Raw genomic sequence first — 18,944 nt, 5'->3', positions numbered from 1 at the left:
TGTTTAATCCAACTCATAAAGTTATTTCATGTTTGTCGCTTTAAGTGTTCAGAAATATACTTCATAATTTTTTAATTATTTTCTTCACTATGATATCCAAAATGACTTATATTATTAATAACGACGCTTATTCGGTCTCAAAAGCTTCCTTTAGTAGTAACTGCTGCCTTATTTATTTCAAAAACATTCAATTAAGAAGAATCCTATTTTCCCATTGGAATTTTTTTTATTGAATCTATTAACTATCCAAAATAATTATAATATTAAGGAAAATATATACCTTGTTTCATTTTAAATGTATGTACATATAAATTTTAAATTAAAAGAGGGAAAATCTACTTTCATTCATCAATACAAATTTGCCTATAATCTTGCTGATGCTGCTTAATTTATAATTAACAACTTTTAGGAAATCCATTTTTCGCTTGCTGTTGTGGAATTAAAATAGCGTTTACGGAGAAAAGTGCACGAAATGTTTAGGCGAGCGAAATATTCCCTACTGGATAAGCGAATGTAATAAGCTCAACACTGTGATATGCATTCACTGTTATTATCTGCTGAGAACAGAGAATTTTATTAATAAAATATCTAGAGTGCTCACTTCTCTATAGCAATCAGCTTATATCCCAGATTTGTAGCTACGTGATTATCACATTTTTGGATCATTTAAGTAAAGATCATTTGTTTAAGTGATTTCATTTAGAAGTGAAGTCATGGAAGCAGAGCATGATTTTTTCTAACAATAAATTCAGCCACTTTGTCGCTAGGTACCGGATGATTTCAGGTTCGTGACCCGATTCCACCGAAGAAAACCGTCGTGTAAGGGGGTCTGTTGCACGTTTAATTTGTCATGACCAAACGTCCTCCCGCTGGTGTGGTGTGGAGAGGGGAGGGACTTTGGTGGCCTGTTGTAAAACCTCTTCTTCAGGACTGGGGAAGGGGGGGGGGCTTCCAGGTTCTAGACCCGATTCCACCGAAGAGCCATCGTGTAAACGGATTTGGTATTACTACGCTTCTCTCGTTTTTGTGGTGCGGACTTGGAGAGGGAGGTGCCAGCTCAGGTGTCGTCCTCGTCATCTGACTGTGGTTCAAAATTACGAGGTCCGTCCCAAAATAGCCCTAGTGTTGCTTCAAACGGGACGTTAATATAACTAAACCAAACCAAATCTGCAAATATGCAGACCAACCTATACTCAACCCTTTGATGGATTTGATTTAAAATATGATTTGTATCTATTCTTTAAATGCTAAATAAATGTGTAAAATTTAACTTATTTAAGTTTTTGCATTGTTTAGTTATCGTTGCTATATGAGTTCGAAAATGTAGGCAGATGATCAACCCCTTGAAAGATTTTTGTTTAAAATTTGATATTGATTTACATTTTAAATAGTAAATCTGTGTGCTGAATTTCCTTCTTCTAGCTCTTTATTTTTTGTAGTTATCGTTTACGCTTCTATTCGAACAGCTAAACAGAGAGATTTCCGATGAATGCATCCCATTTAAAATTTGAAAGAAATCTTCAAATTTCGTTTGAAGAATGTATACCAAATTTCATCCATTTGCTTCTTTGGATTTTATAAATGTCGCATTCATTTGAAATCGGACAGAGATACATAAAATTTCTTGTAAATTTGTTTCGTTACAAATTTAATTAAAATTTAAGAATCTAGCACATAGACTTCATATCCAAATCTCATTTGCTTACTTTTAGCAATTTTGAGTTAATAGAGTTAGATAGACAGATTGGCAAACAGTATTACAAAAATAAGTCTTCCTGAATTAGGGAGATTTGAAAAGGATAAATTCCTCAAAATTTCGAGTTCTAATTTTTTTTTTTTTAATAATCATATTAATTTCTTATATAAGAGAAAGTAAGAAATGCAAATAGAACATATTTCGTGTAACTGTATAATATTTTGGAAAAAAGAGTATGAGTGCAGAAACAGTATTTTCAAATTTATATATTCATACAACATATTTGGTCCAAAATTCGATTCAGATTCCTCAAATTTCGTGTTATGGATTCATGCCAAATTTCGTCTAAGCAGATTGATTATGTCTTTGCTTCGCTAAGTTCAAATATATAAAAGCGAAAGTAAAAATATATTTCTGTATATGTTCTATATGATGTCTAAATTCCATTATCTATCAAAATCTTTTCAAAATTTCTTGCGATTACAATATTTTCTTTCTTTTACTTTATTGGCAAGAAAGTATAAATTTAAAGAAATATCATCATCACAAGGAAAACTCAATTAGTGAATTCCATAGGGACTAATTGGAATGGATATTTAATTTATTCTCTTACTCTAATATCTAAAGCATTAAAAACACAAAAGTAATTTTTCTTTGCTTTTTTGTAATACGAGAAAATAAAAATAAAAAACGAAATTTAATATCATGTTTATAAAACGAGCATTTACTTATAACGGAAAGCGAACATACCACAGCTGGTAAACTGAAACATATTTTCCGACTCTTTACTTTATGAAAGAAAAAGTACAATAATGTGAAATTAATATCAACTCTAAAGCTGTATTAAAAGGAATTTTATGAAAGAGTTAGATCTACTAAGAAAAGCAATATAAAGTCAAAGCTGTTAAACTACGCTTACAGAAGAATTTAATCAAGTTTTTGAATTTTGATTCATTTCTGTTTTATGCATTGCAGTATCATTTTTGTTTGTGTACTCTTTTTTTTTATACGCCAAAAGATGATATTTTCGCTACACTGAATTGTTTAAACTACATTAGCAGATGATAATCTTTACAAATACTATAATCAATGTTTGTCAAGTCAATAAGTTTATGAGATTTTGAAAGTCTTTGAATCTGTGCTTAACTTAATAATATTCGACAAATTAAATGTTCTTGTTTTGTATCCATATTAAAATACATAAACAATTTTTTAGTTGTCAAAGAAATTGTTATTTAAGCATAAAGATTCAATTTCTAATAAACAATAGAGTTAATTTTCGATGTTTTCTCAATTTTTATGATTCATCGGCAAATGTCGCTTCATTTAATAAGAAAGCGATATTTAATAAAGTAGGAATTTGTTCCTTTAAAAATATACGTTCCAATATTTCGGCTATAAGTATTAACATTTGAATAGTTTTTACCTTATCGAAAATATTTTTCTTCAGTTAACGCTGCAAATTACAAATTATTTGATAAGTAATTTTATTTTGCATTTTAATTATTTATTTATATTTCACTCTCCTGCATGGATCGTGTATATATTAGTTACTGCAAATAATCATGAGTAAACAATCAGATTTTTAAATGAATAAAAATATTTTATGAAATTACATTTAATTACAGCGTTTACTTGTCTTTCATTTTTATATATTATTAATTCAATTTATTTTGAAAATAATTTAAGCACTATCTTGATAAAACACGCAGCTGGATACTAACACAAAAATCAAATGGAAATTTCAAATACTTATATTTAAAAAAAATATGGGAAATCAAAAAACCTTCCACAGCCCGAGCCCTAGGTACGATTTTACCAATTTTTGCTTTTAATGAAAATTAAATGACCTCTAAACATGCCATCAATGATCGCCTACCTTCCGCTTGTACAAGAAATTCGCTTGTTTACTGCTTTTCTTCAATAAACAAAAACCATAAAAGAGTTCCTTAACCCCAACCACTATTCTAATTTTTCTTAAAATTTTTTCAGTTTATTGAATGAAAAACTCTTGCCCACTATGAGCGTCACACCGTCCGCCAATGAAACCATTTTCGACAGAAATCTCCCAAATACATTTTTCCTGTATATTTTCTAAGGGAAAAAAAAAAAAAAAAAAAAAAAAAAAACCTCCGACAGAGTCCTCTAGTCTCAATTATAGAATCCATTTCACTAATTTTCACTATGGCGAATACGGCATAGCATATCGACTAGAAAGACAGAAAGGCGGAGGAAAAAAAGAGCTTGTGAAAGTATTTTGAACATATATAGTTTTAAAAAGGAATTTGCTTTTACCATTTTGGTAGCTGGGTGAAAATAAAAACCAGCATAATTTATAAATTAAAGTGAAACCGGAGTTGGAACGTTTAGCGAAAGTAATTGTAGGATACAGACAATTAGAAATTATTACTTACTAGTCGACTATGACGACCAGCGGGTTCACCGAGCATATTGGTTATATTTAATTTCAAGTAAATAATTTAGATATAACTTCATGTCCATTATTGGACTAAATAATTACACATTAAACCCATGTTATTTGAATTGTCTATCTTAAGTTCTGTTGATTGTACATAAACCTTTCTAATGGAGATCAATCGCTTAAGATCATGGCATTATTAAATATGCAAATGTTCAATTCATTTATTTTCTGACTTCGCGAGATTGTAATTTATTACTTTTTTTTATTTATCTTATAAACATAGATATTAAACAGAATTCTTCTTCTTTAGCTTTCAATAATAGAAGAAAATGAAACGATTAAATATTTGACGAAACAATGATAATAGTTTGAATTTCAGGGCAACAATGCAATCTGCTACTGAAAAAAAAATATTTTAAAAGATTTCCAAAACTTAACAAAAATTTGCACGACTATGAAATTGGTATCATTTAAAAGACAATATTTTAATTTTATAACTGAGTAAAATTCATTTTTGTGCTATAATATTTTCGGAAATTAAAGCTAAAAAAACTTAGATTTTAATTAATTAAAAAAATTTTAAAACTCGCATCGAGATGTACATTTCCACTTTCTAAACTATTAATGAGCCAAATTTTATAGCCATAGCTCAAACGGTCTGACCGATAGAACGTCAGTACAAAGTTTTAAAATGCACACGCACGCACGCACACACACACACAAACACACACACACACACACACACACACACACACACACACACACACACACACACACACACACACACACACACACACACACACACACACACACACACACACACACACACACACACACACAACCTTTTTATTAGAAGTGATATGAGATGTAATCAATCAAATAAAGATCAGTTAGAAAAAATTAACTTTTCATTTTATTCGTTATTTAGTATTCAATTTAAACTCAATGTTGAGCAATAACAGTGGCGTTATAAATAACTTACGCGATTCAACAGGCAACAACTTTGAAATTAATTTTATTGTTAATGCCGTTTAGTGGCAATTAACTTTGATTAGAAATTAGGGATCCTTCAATAATAGTGCCCATCTATTAATATGAGGACTCGGAGATGTGTAATGCATTGATAAAAGCTTTTAAATTTCCAAATATGAATTAGGTCTCAAAATAAAGCTTTTTATAAAATCTACGTGAAAAGTAGAGCTAAATAATGAAACTAAATAATTGAGTAAATTTAGAAGATAATCGGCAACATGTCAATCGTAGCTGTAGGTTTTCTGATATTTAATGCAAATCTGAAATCATTTGCGGCAAATTTGTTGCGATACTAATCCTTTTCCAGACAATAAAATGCGAGATGTTCTCTGACTCTGTACATTTGACGCACAACAGGTGTACATACATCTATTTGTAACTTTCATTCATTTGCAGCTTTAAGAATACAATGAAAGCTGAAAACAATATTACTAAATTTCTGAATTATTACTTCAAAAATCTGGAAGTAATTTATTGTATCGCTCTTGTGTTATCAAAATGTATTTGTAACTATTCTATTTTCAGTCAATAAATGAATAAAATGTATAAAATCATGTATCTTTAAGCATATTAAAATAAATTCTTTTAATAATAATATTTCAATTTTTTTTAAATAGAAATTTTAATTCTACTGAATATTTTGCATGTTTAATATCCCTGTAATTACAATTTTTGGTTCAACTCAGTTATATGGAAAAAGAATAAAACAAAATTCCATTAATTTGACAAGATTTCTAAAACAATTTAGAAATTTTGTAAGAGTAATAATGATCGAGTTTCTTCAGTACAAAAAAATGTTCATAAAGGAGTTATTTCCGCATAATTACAGGAGAAGATTTTAGATATAATTAAAATATCATAAGGAAGTATTTTAGAATAAGATAAAATTATTGAAATTTATTTTAAAGAAAGGTTTGCAATTAAGAAATGTGCAATTTAGAATTTAGAAAAGAATGTGCAATTTAGTAATTTTTATGATACATAATATCCATAGAAATGCTTAAATTGAAATTGAAGAAACCATTAAAAATACAATTATTTTCTTTTATATACGTTTTTCAATAAAAGATCAAAATAACATTGGAATATTTTTCACATTTTCAATATGCATTATAACTTTGAAATAGAAGATTAGTTTTAAAAAAACAGATTGAGTGAATCACAAATAAACCGGACTTATATAATATAACAATATAATATATATGTTATATTGTATAACTCCACAATAAGGTTTTTTAACTTCGTTATATATCGAAGATAAAATATATTTCTAAGCAATACCTCTTCCCGTTGATCAGTTTGGTTTAAAATTTGATCTATTTTTGCAAATTTTACTGTTCAGATATCGTATCAAATTTCATTGATCTTGATTATTTTCATCTATTGAATTTTATGCATACGGGCAGACACTTTTATCTCTGACAGATTTGACCCAAACTTTTATACTGATATATATTTTAATAATAATATCAGTATAACATTAATTTAATATATTATACATAAATACTTTAATTATAATTCCATTTTTTTTAAAAAATTTAGTGTTGATTTAGTTTTAAGTCTATCATGATGGTATTGTGATTTTCATTTTCCAAGAATATCTGTTTGTTTAGTATAATGTAAGTAATTTTTTTTATGATAAAACGCATATAAATAATATCTTATGGGATAGCTTATATCTGTTTATTTGAAATTGGCATTGAATTTTAAATTAGTGTTTTCTTTTTCTTCTTTTTCATATAGGTTATCATGTCAAATATGTAATAGCTTGCTTGCAATACATGAAAGTAAAAAAAGGATGTTATATATTTACTCAATTTCTCGAAGAATCAACCAATTATGATTCATGCAGAGTAATCATCTAAATACATCTTATTTGAGAAAGTAAAATTGGGAAACTGAGACGATCATTTCAGATTCCCATAGCACAATGTATTTTTCAATGCCTGCTAACATACTAGATATGTAATATTTTGTAAAGCATAAAAATAAATTTTATATCTTCTCAACTGCTTTAAATATTAAACATTATGATCCAGAAGGAGGAGGTATGATCTATATACAGTGGTGTACAAAAATGAAGGATGATATACAGTGGTGTACAAAAATGAAGGATGATATACAGTGGTGTACAAAAATGAAGGATGATCTTTATATCTACTCAACTGCTTTAAATATTAAACATTATTATCCAAAAGGAGGAGGTATGATCTATATACAGTGGTGTACAAAAATGAAGGATGATATACAGTGGTGTACAAAAATGAAGGATGATCTTTATATCTCCTCAACTGCTTTAAATATTAAACATTATGATCCAAAAGGAGGAGGTATGATCTATATACAGTGGTGTACAAAAATGAAGGATGATATACACTGGTGTACAAAAATGAAGGATGATCTTTATACATAAGTGTATAAAAAAATAAAATTATAAAATTGAAACCACCATTTTACCGCCAAACCACCGCCTTACTTTAAATTTTAAAGCAATGTTGGTGATAAAAATTATTTTTTGCAGAAAATTTATGGGTGTTTAAATTTTATATAAGTAATTTTCAAATTCAGAAAATAAATAAGCTAATAAAATAAATTCTTATTAGAAAAGCTGTTAAAGAGAAATTGTTCGTACACTTAGACTGAAAGCATGCTCCTTTATTTTATACCACAATATTTTTGTTTGCATCACTGATAAAAGCAAATTCCAAAAAATAAACTTTTATTTATCACTGCTTGATCAAATTCTGGAAAACGAAAGCAGATTTCTCACGATATTAAAATAATAAAATATCACCGAGTTGATGAGAAACAGAAAAAAAAAGAAGCATAACATCTCTGACTGGCGTACAGTATCACATTATTTTTTTTCGAAAACAAAATATATCATTAAACACGCACTTTATTTCTAAACAAGGAACTCAACAACCGTAAATATTTTACATTCCACAAGCACTTAAAAAAATGTTCCAATATAAATAAACAGAAAAAAAATTCTTTCTCATAAAATGGAGAAAACGCGACATTATAGAAATTCGTGTTACACAGTAAAGTTACTTAAGCTGAAAACATCGTCCATATTCTTCCGAATGCCCACTTTAAAATAATAAATATTTGACGAGTGATATAGATGCTCTAGTTAGAAATATGACCTGCATCAATATTTGTCAAGCTTTTTAAAAGCTATGGCAAAATTTCTTACACGGATATTTTGCCGTTTCAGGCATTTTTTTCTTTATTCCTCTTTCTGCAATCTTATTTTATTTTAAGAATGCGAGATCGAAACGGAACGTCCTGTTATGGGATTTCTTTGAGTTTCCTAAGAATATCTGTAATCTTTTGCTAAGAATATCTGTTTTTCTCGAGAAAATATAGAGATGTCGCCCCCCCCTTTTTTTTTGAGCCTTACGACAGTGCAAATATCGATCGATTTTGACTGTGAAATATTTAAAACATTTGATATGGTTGACATCCTGGGTGTACATCATCTTTCAATAAATTATATTTAAGTTACATTTCTTGTCTTAGAAATTTTATGGTTTAAGACAGATTTTATGTAGAAAAGAGGTTATATTTAAAATGGAATTAAAAGGAAAGGTAGTTTCTTCAATAATGCAGTTTTGTTTTGTATTCGGAGCAGACTAACAGAGTGTGTTGTAGTCATCAAAAAATTTAATTCTAGATTTTGACGCATTTTTAAGTTTTAAATTTCCCTGCCTTCGGGTCACGCATTTTTACTTACTTGTATTAGAAGTATAGAAGAAATATTGTAATCGTCCAAAAATTCAAATTTGAAATTTTGATGTATTTTCAAATTTCTCTGACTTCAGGACATACGCAATTTTTTATATATATGAAGTATAGAAGAAACATTATAACCGCCAAAAAATTCGAATTTGATATTTTGGCGAATCTTGATGTTTTAGACTTCCCTGAATTCGTAAAATACATTTACGGCATTATATCTGACTGTGAATACGATAGTTCAAAAACAAACCCCTTATGCTAGAATATGGAATTTGGTATATGGACTAAAAATCAGATTTGTAAATATCTATCAAATGTTGAATTGAATCCAATCTCAATAAAATTGACTGTCTGACTGTGCGATTACAAGTAGATTCGATAATTCCAAAACGCAAAGAGCTAGACAGATAAAATTTGGTACACAAATTTAGCGTCTAAAATATTCTTACCAAATTTTAAACCAAATCTGTCCAAGAGTTGATAGTTTGTCTGTCTGTACTTTCGTATTCATGTAAATAGGGCCAAAAGGACTTGAATCAATGAAATTCAATATATTATCTTGTAACTACAACTACAGATCTATGTAAAATTTTGGTTGCTTTCGGGTGGCTGAAAAGCGTTCAAAATACACATTTACATGACGGATCCAGTAAAAGTCCAATGATCTATATTTCGTAACTGTTGTTCGCAAATACCATGCAAGGCATTGCAGTTTTACCCGATGTCCGAAATTTTATCGGGGGGGGGGGGGGTAAGACCTTAATTAGAGAGTAGGACAATATGTTCTAGAGTTTGAAATTCTTTGGGGATATCCACAGTTTACAGCATGGGTCTGCTCTATTTAAAAATGATCATGTGTAAATTAAGTAAGAAATTTAAAGGTGTCCTGACAAGTCCATTGCGCAACTTAGAGTGTTTATCAATCTCATTTACTGTCAAGAAAATTCAATAAATTTGAGAAATATTTAAATTAACCTCCGGATCATTTTTTGATAATGCTACGTTATTAGTTAGGATTTTTTCAATCAATCGATTGATTAAAACTTGTGAGGAAAGTGTTGTTGCTGCATATGTGACATATCAAAACATGCCACATAAGACCAAATAAAATCTATAAATAAATCAAGTCAATCAAATAAAATTAATGTGAAAAATAAAACAAATCTATAAAAGTAAACAAATAAAATCAATATCCATTTAATCAGTTAATATCTCAGCGTTCCGATACTTCGAAGATGTTACGATGTCAAAAGTTATGTCAACATAAAAAACATGGAAGATAGCTGTAAACAGTTAAGCGAGAAAAAGAAAGTTATCATTCTGAAGAAAATACTCAAGTTTATGATTCATTCAACTGAATGCCTTGAGAAAATGTGTATAAAAATGACATATATAGCAAACCCCCTCACTTTTATAAATAAATTAGAAAAGTAATAAAATCTAGATATACGAGTACGAGATGCATCCAGATATTCAGCATCAATCATGCATCGAATTATATAAATTAAAACACAAGTTAATCGTAAGCACTATATAGTTGAATTAAATATGAAAAACAGTCCATAAACATCTCAAATATGCTCTGAAATAGTGAATAAAAACGGCATAACATTCCCAAACAAAATGAGATATCATTTAATCAGATAAAACAAAAAGAGGATAATGCAGTCAACGGATTAAAATAAAAATTAAAAATAGGGTTGAAATATATTAGAATTTGAAATTGAACGATATATCATATTTTTAAAAATAGTTGAAAAGATGGCAGAACATATCTCATGAAAAACTTTCAAGCGAGAAAAAAGAAGTTAGTCAGAGATAAAATGCTACCTTTCATTTTTTGGTATTGGTTGGTGATATGATGAAAGATGGCTATAAGTCAAACAGAATCAATCCTGTCAATATTTTGAGGATCTACTTACTTGAATATTATTCTGATAAAATTTTACAGGTTTTACAACGTCACTACAAAATATGACACAGTATTTTGTACACAAAGTGTGGTACTGCATTAGAAAAAAAATTGAAATATTGTTAACAAAACTTTGTAATTCAGAACAAAATATTTGGCTTTCACTAAAGAATAACATTAATGAATGGAAAATAATTTAGATTAGTACTGTGAAAACTTGATGGTCAGACTTTTTATTGTGAGTTATATTTTGTCAGATAATTTATTAATAACTAAAAATAATTCAGACAGTCAATTTTTTAAGTAAACACATAAAATTTCTTTTTTCTTTATGTATTTTGAATTTGACAAATTTTTTTTACCAAAACTTTTATCGCTAAAGCTTTTAATACTATATAAGCCTTTTATGAAAAATAAATTTAAGAATTGTGCATACTGAAACTTAAAATAAAGTATTATAAGTATGGAATTAAATAATTATATCGGCTTTATTTAATAATAATAATAATTTAAAAGACTTTGTTGGATAACTTCAAGCGAAATATATATTATTTGGAGCAATTTTATTTAATAAAATAAATGAGTAGGAGTGTCTGATTGGCGGCAGCTTTAATGTGAGAATGCAGTATATAATACGAATATATTCTAATATGAAATAATATAACATATTCTAATAAGAAATAATAAAACCTCGAGTTTTAAATTATAAGTCCGATATAACACTTAAATTAACAGCATATTTTTCAGACTTTCACGCCTTAAAAATGCTTGTTTCAAAACAAATTTAGATCTACCGGGAAACTTATAAAATCGAAAATCTGCAACTATTACATTATAACCTTCTTCCAATTAACCATTTTACGGAATGATACATTCTGCATTTATGTAATAGACATAATCAGTGGCGTTTTATTATGCACTGCGCTTTTTAATACACAAACTAGGAATTTCCTAAGATTGCTGGAACAAAGGGGGCCGCAAGAAAGTAGATTAAAAAATATTATTGGCTAGTTGCAATAAATTAATGTGTGAAGCATAAATTATGAAAATCATAAAATATTAGGATACTATTAATACTTTTCAAATATAAAAAGACAAGTTCCGATATGTTTCACTATGTTCTCTTGCTATTACAGTATTAATACACAAACTAGGTATTAAACAATATGCTTTTGCTTAAATAAAGTATATGTAAATGTTAATGCCAAGCAGTTATAATAAATATGTATATTTTCAGAAAATTATTCAAATAAAAAATTAGTTTTAAATAAACCGATAGCATATTGATTAAATAAAAAAAAACTGTTGAAATGTAAAACTAAATTAATCATTTTATTAAAAGAAGAGCCTCACTAAGTACATTGCTTAGGGCCCCGAAATTTCTAAATCCACTATTAATTAATACGTTATTAAGTTAAACTTAATAACGTATTAGTTAACTTAATAACGTATTAGTTAACTTAACCTTAATAAGTTAAACTTATTCCATAAAGCAGCTATAGAGAGAAATCAATAATAGAAAGAAAACAAAGACAATATTTAAAAATTAAGTTTAATTTTCAATTAATATATGAAACCATTTTCAGCTCGCTCCCGAAAGAACCAAAAAAATTAAATATTTAGTTACATTGTAATTAGTAATTTGAAGGAACGCTTTATAAGTGAAAAATTAACATAAATAATTTCCAGAATAAAAGAATGCGTATATATTAATAACCTCCCCTTGTTTCTAGAATGCATTTGTGCAAAATAATTTCACTTTCATTTTTCTTTTAAAAACTGAACAATATTTGGTTCAAAATGATTAAAGCAGACGAATTTGGGACATTAATTATTTTGGTTCTTTATATCGATTAAAATTTCACAAAAGTATTTCCTGTTTTAATGTTATGTTATGTTTTTAAAAAAATCGGAATAGTTTAAAAGTTTAAGCAAATAAATGTCAACAGCAAGTAAAGCTTCTTATGTTATTTTGAACTTCTTGGTATTACTTTAATTGAAATGACTCGACTTGAATTCTAACTTAAGAACACAGGAGCTCTTTGAATCTAATTAAATAAGTTAGACAGCAATTTGTTTGAAAAATTTTCCAGACATCATTAAAGAAAAATGTTTACGAAAATACAATAATTCAAGTTAAAGAGTCGGAATAATTTAATCCGTTTTTAGTAATATCTAGTAAACTTTAAATATTTACTTTTGAGAATTGTAATTTGAAAGATATTAATTAATTTATGGTTGTATTACTAGTGAATGTAATTTTCTGTCAAGAAAAGAATTAAACTAAACATCTCGTAATTATTTTCTGAATTCATTTTTATCAAATTCAATTAAAGACATTTAATCTGCCATAGCTGAAATTTTAATTTTGTTTCAGGCTGTAGCAAAATTAAAATTTCAGACTATAGCATATCAATTTCTTTTTACAACTTTTATATGCTGATTCTGAAATATGTTTAATAAATTATGGATTTGTCATTATTATTACAGGCTATTTTTATATTTAATAACCATTAGAAGATACTCGTCTTGTTGGTATGTTACTTAAGTAGTAACGAAAAAATAGTGTTTACAAGTTTAAGAATTCTTTGAAAACGTCAAAGGCATGATAACTGAAAAAGGCTATATTGCATTAAAAGCTATCTGGAAACATACATGTGGACTGCCTGTTTATAACAATAACTAAGTGATGATTATTTTTTCTGTGAAAAACGCTCGTTTAATTTAACACTATATCCCACTAATTATCTTAAAACATGTTATTTACAGAATATTTTTCATTAATTATAGGTCGTATTTAGGGGTGGAAGATGACCGAGCTTCATCATTGCAATCAACATATTTAGATTTTTCTCGATATATTGCGATTTTATTATTTATTTATTCCTATTATAAATAGCCTTTATTAACATACTGTCTAATCAGAAAGACTCCAAATAAAAGGAACCTCCCTTTTATATATAAAGTATTTTTGTTTTTTAATAAAATATTAGTAACTATTATTTTTTAACCCTTTCATTAAAGTGTGTTAATGCCAAAGAAATGTCTGTATTTTACAATTTAACATGTTTTTTTTCAATAATATAGTTAGATTTTTATCTTTTTTATTGCTGATTTAGGTTTCATTCTTCATTCAAGAAAAAGGGAAACGACATAATAATGCCTTTAACAAGTAAAATTAAGTAGTTAATAAAAGAACCGAATTCGGAATCACAATTCTAATGTTTTGAAAAATTAATTCTGTATATGAATTACATTAATTTTTATTCTTATTTGTAAAGTATTATTGGTATAAATCATTAAAAATTACACTAGAATTTTAACAATAGGAGATTAGATTACTCAAATTGAGGAGTTTTCATATAATTTATTATTTCAAAATTCAAAAAGGGACAAAACATTTTGATTACATTTTCAACCCATTTAAAAACATTAATAACAAATATTATGGATACATTTATTTTACGAAAATAATGTGATATATAAAAATTTTTTGGAAAGGTCTTCCAATTTTCATTTAATTATGAAATAACATGATGAAATAAAAGATAAATATACCATTATATATCATTATTAATATGATATCCATGAAAAAATAATCAACATTCAAATAAAACGCTATGTTTTCTAATTAAAACTCTAACTAATTATCTATTTTCTATTTTTAATTATTCAATCATCATTTTGGCATATTATAAAATTCGAAATGAAAGAAAAATATTGAAAATTACAATATGAAAAACTAAAGTGAAGGGGAAGCATGAAATAAAAAATTGTTATCAAAAGAACAGTTGAAAATTAAAAATTACCTATAAAATAATATTTATTTTTAAAATAGATAAGTAATAATTTCTCAAAAAAATTGTTAAGTCCATTAAATGTAGTTTTTAAAAATCAATACAAAGTACATTCATTTTTTATTTTCATCATTTGAAAATAAAAAATTAAAAAAAAAATCACATGAATAAAAAGTAAAATTACTGCTTGGAATTTTGAAAAAAAAAAAAAAAAAAACCAGCATTTTATTTCACTCATTTGAATTGAAATAAAATCATTTAAATTGACACCATAGTAATTAACATTTATCAAATAATCTTTATCTTAATACAGAATAAAACATTTTAATAAAAAATGTATTATAAAATTGATAAAGAGAATTTCCTCAAGATCTAAAACAAGGAAAATTACAAATTTATTGATATATAAAAGCTCATATATTTAAAAAATATGCGTTTTGAAAAGAAAAGAAAAAAAAAGGATCAACACATACTTTCTACTGATATACAAAACAATGCCTTGAAATCCAGTTGTAAAGTTTTGCCAAGACTAATTCTCGATAATCATGAAAATTCGATCATTATAGAAAGCTCAAATTTATCAAAAATTCGATAATCGACGAAATTTCAATTCAATAAGTATCGGAAGTTATATCAAGTCCGATCAGCACGATCAAATTTAATCAGCATCAAAATTTATATATTTATAAATGTCAACCATTTTATCACTAAAAATTATAGTAAACTTAAATACAAAATAAAATTATATAATAAAAAAATATCATAAAACTGAAAAAAAGCAGCTTTTTAGAAAATTAGATAGCAATCCAAGGAAGAACCTTGATCAAGAACCGTTCTACCATTTAGAACAATAAAAATAAGCACTAAACAAAAACGAAATCGTAAATTAAAATTAATTTTAAATATCGATTCACGGCACCTCGATACTGCGTGAACCATGTTTCATGATCATGATACCGATAAATAGATATTTTTCAAAAACTAATATCAAAAAATCAAATTTTTCAAAAACTAATATCAAAAAATCGAATTTTTCAAAATATCGATTTTTTTTTCGATAATTCGAAAATTAGCACCGCCTTAGATGTATTTCATGTTTACTATTTGCTGAAAGATAATCTTCTTATTAAAATGTTATTTGAGTAGTAGAGGGAAAAAAATTCATATATAATAAATAATAAAAATAAATAAGTTCACATGTTAAAGAAATTTTTTTGAAAACTCCAAAAACGTGATGATGTCTGAGCGTATGGCTAGTATTATAAGGAATCGTGAAACACATGTGACCGTTACCTATAAACAGATAATGATCACTTTCCTGTAAAGTGCACTTCCTTTGAATACATTATACTATTTCATGCTAATTACCTTCTTGCACTCTCTTTGAAACTCATTGTGCGATAAAATGTTAAATCTTACCCCGAATACAAGTTGAGAAGTGATTTTCCACGAAGAAAGAGTATTTTTGGATGCCCGTGTTGAGGTGAGTCACCTGGAGGTCTTAAATATCGTGCAATTTGAGGATGAAATCCATCTTCCCCATCTGTGAAAGAGGGAAAAAAACGGCAACTTACTTCAAAAACAGATTTATGCATATGGAGAGCAGTACTGAAGTTTTTATCATTGTCAAGGCTCTAATTTCAGACTCAAAAAAGGTGATATGGAAAAAAAGTACTCGAATTCAGATTTCAATAAGGTTCTAGATAGGTGATATGGGAAAAAAATTACTGTTCTTTCTTTTAATTAACAGACAACGTGAGGCTGGGAAAGTGTTTTAGAATTTAATATAGTTATAATAGATAAGCACAATTGTTTGAAAAATGAAAAATTATAATTATTTCATTATTTTAGCCTTCTTCTTTTCCTTATTTTATTTCGTTCATTAAGAATGTAATGGAATAAATATCTTTAAAATAATAATTTTTTTAAAAATGTTTTGATTGCAAATTACTGTGGAAATAATTAAAAAATTCCATGGCATATAGTTTATGCCATGGCATGGTTATAGTTCCAATTTATAAGTTTAATGTGTACTAATTTAATATTTTAAAAACATTGGAATATTATGATAGATAAATGATTTTTGAGATATTTATGTATTTTAAATAAAAAAATACATATATTAATTTCTTAAAAGAAGGAATATATAATTTATTTAGAAATTTCCTCTAAACTGATAAATTATCTGTCAAATACTATAGTAAAGGCAAAGAAAACAAATCCAAACCAATTCATTTACCTGCTGGTACAGTTTCCCCTCGCCTCCTCTCTTTATCATTTATTTTCCGCATTCCACCATTTTTCCCTATCCCAATATTAATATTTTCTTATTTCAGTAGTGTACACATGTGTATAACATGGCGTTATGTTATGTTATGTTATGTTATGTGTATAACATCGCGCACTGGAATAAAGTGGTTTTTACGTTTAGTTTCTGTTGCGATTAAGAAAATATCTTCCAATAGATGACTTAATTTATAGAATTGCATCTGCTAATCAGTGATAATTAAACAATAAAAAATAAAAATGAGACATTTTTTGTGATAAACCAAGTAAAAGACAACTGAGTAGCCTGATGCCCATTCCAAAAAAAAAAAAAAAAAAAAAAAAAAACTGGGAAAAGAGAAAAGAAAGACAGTGAAAGTTGGAATCAAAAATATTTAAAAGGAAAATTTTAATAATCTAAGAAAAGACTTCTACCGGTTTTTGTAAAATTAGGCTTATGAAACAATAGTTAAAGCTTTATCAAAAGAAGGAGATTGTTTCAAATACCTTTATAAACAGTTTCTGGATTTACCGAAGTTAAAATTGAAGGAAAGAATATTTATAAGATCTGATACCAGGAAAATAATAAAGAATGGAACTTTTGAGATCAAGATAAAAAATAAACGAAAAAGAGGACAAAAATCTAAAGATTTTTCAAACTAGTAGTAATAAGTATAAAAGCTACAAATCAAATGTAAGAGATATTAATAGGATTACGGAAAAAAAATGATTTATCTAAAAATTTAAACTATAGAAATCTAATTCTATAAATAAGTCTAAGAAGGCTTACATTTTTTTAAACTAAGGATGCTTTATTTTTGAATATTTACTCATTTTGAGTAATAACAATTTGTTTATAAACGAAGAGTCCTTTTGTTATTAAAATAATAATAATAGCAATTAAAAAATTTACTGATTTTTAAAATAAAAGTTTCATTACGTAAAATAAAAAAAAAGAATGTTTATAAGAAAAGAACAGTATTCAACACTGTGAATATAACGATTTTACAATAAAACTTCGAAATAGTAGATACAATTCTTTACGTTTAATTTTTTTTTGAAAAAAATGAGAAATTTTTAAATTAGATTTTTTGTATAATAGCGAAGTCGATATGAATAAAGAATGAGCATGTTCCAGTTATTCAAGCTTCGATTGTTTATTGTTATAAATATAAATGAAAAAAATTTAGAATAAAATACATGCCAAATAAACAATATATATTGCTTTTTTCTTATATTTTTAAATATGTTATTACACTGTTTTTCTTTTCGAATTTTTAGTAATCTGTTAAAGGTAATTTTTAAGATTTAATTTAAATACTATTATTTTCTTGGATATTGGGGTTAAAGAAAATTTGAATCTGGCATCAGATGGAGAAAATAACTAATTTATTATGTAATACGTCTATTGCTACACATTCTATATACTTATGAGAGAATTATGCATTATTAATTTTTCCGTCATTTTATGGGAAGATGTTTATTTAGTAGGACGAATATTTATTTAAATAATTGAATATTTTTTTCATAGAAAAAGACTACTTTGAAAAAATACTTTGGAATATAAATAGGTAGGAATAAAAAAAATAAGAAAATCAAAATAAAATTAAGCGGCGACGAGCATATAATTTTTATTTATTATAGGATTTATCATCATACACTCTATTGGAAATTTTTGTCAAATAATTGGATACTATGTTTTACGATAGAGTTAAAATTTCAAACATAATTAAAAGTGTGATCTGATTAATTTCTTTTATTTTCAAAGATGCCTACTTCAATCACAGAACAGAGTCCGTGATGTATTCAGGTAAGGATTCGACTTCGTGGACAAAGGGATCTAAGTAAAGGCTCAATTCTACTGAGGACCCACCATGTATGTGGATTTGGCTAATGTTTGATGTGATGGAGTAGACACCATCCAGCTGGAGTGGAGAAGAAATTGTCAAATCAAGTATCGTCCTCGTCATCTGATCACAGCTTAAAATTATGAAGTCTCTCCCAAAATAGATTTGTATTGCTACAAAACGGAATGTCAGTACAATTAGAGCAAATCAATTGATAAAATTTATTGCT

At 26.9% G+C, this 18,944-nt stretch overlaps 1 long non-coding RNA gene across 2 annotated transcripts in view; it reads right to left on the bottom strand.

The window, feature by feature from the left end:
* The window catches only part of LOC129964197 (uncharacterized), a 120,456-nt gene that overhangs the window by 6,692 nt on the left and 94,820 nt on the right, over positions 1 to 18,944 (bottom strand). Inside the window, exon 2 of one of the 2 annotated variants that reach the window (XR_008784080.1) lies at positions 16,023 to 16,146. The exons of the other annotated variant lie outside the window; for it this stretch is intronic. This is a non-coding gene — a long non-coding RNA (uncharacterized LOC129964197). The remainder of the gene's footprint in view (positions 1 to 16,022; positions 16,147 to 18,944) is intronic. 2 annotated transcript variants of the gene reach the window in all.

This window comes from Argiope bruennichi, chromosome 3 (assembly GCF_947563725.1).
Source record: "Argiope bruennichi chromosome 3, qqArgBrue1.1, whole genome shotgun sequence".
Lineage (NCBI taxonomy): Eukaryota > Metazoa > Arthropoda > Arachnida > Araneae > Araneidae > Argiope > Argiope bruennichi.
The sequence above is the reverse complement of the archived record's forward strand: the minus strand, read 5'-3'. Positions and strand labels throughout refer to the sequence as shown.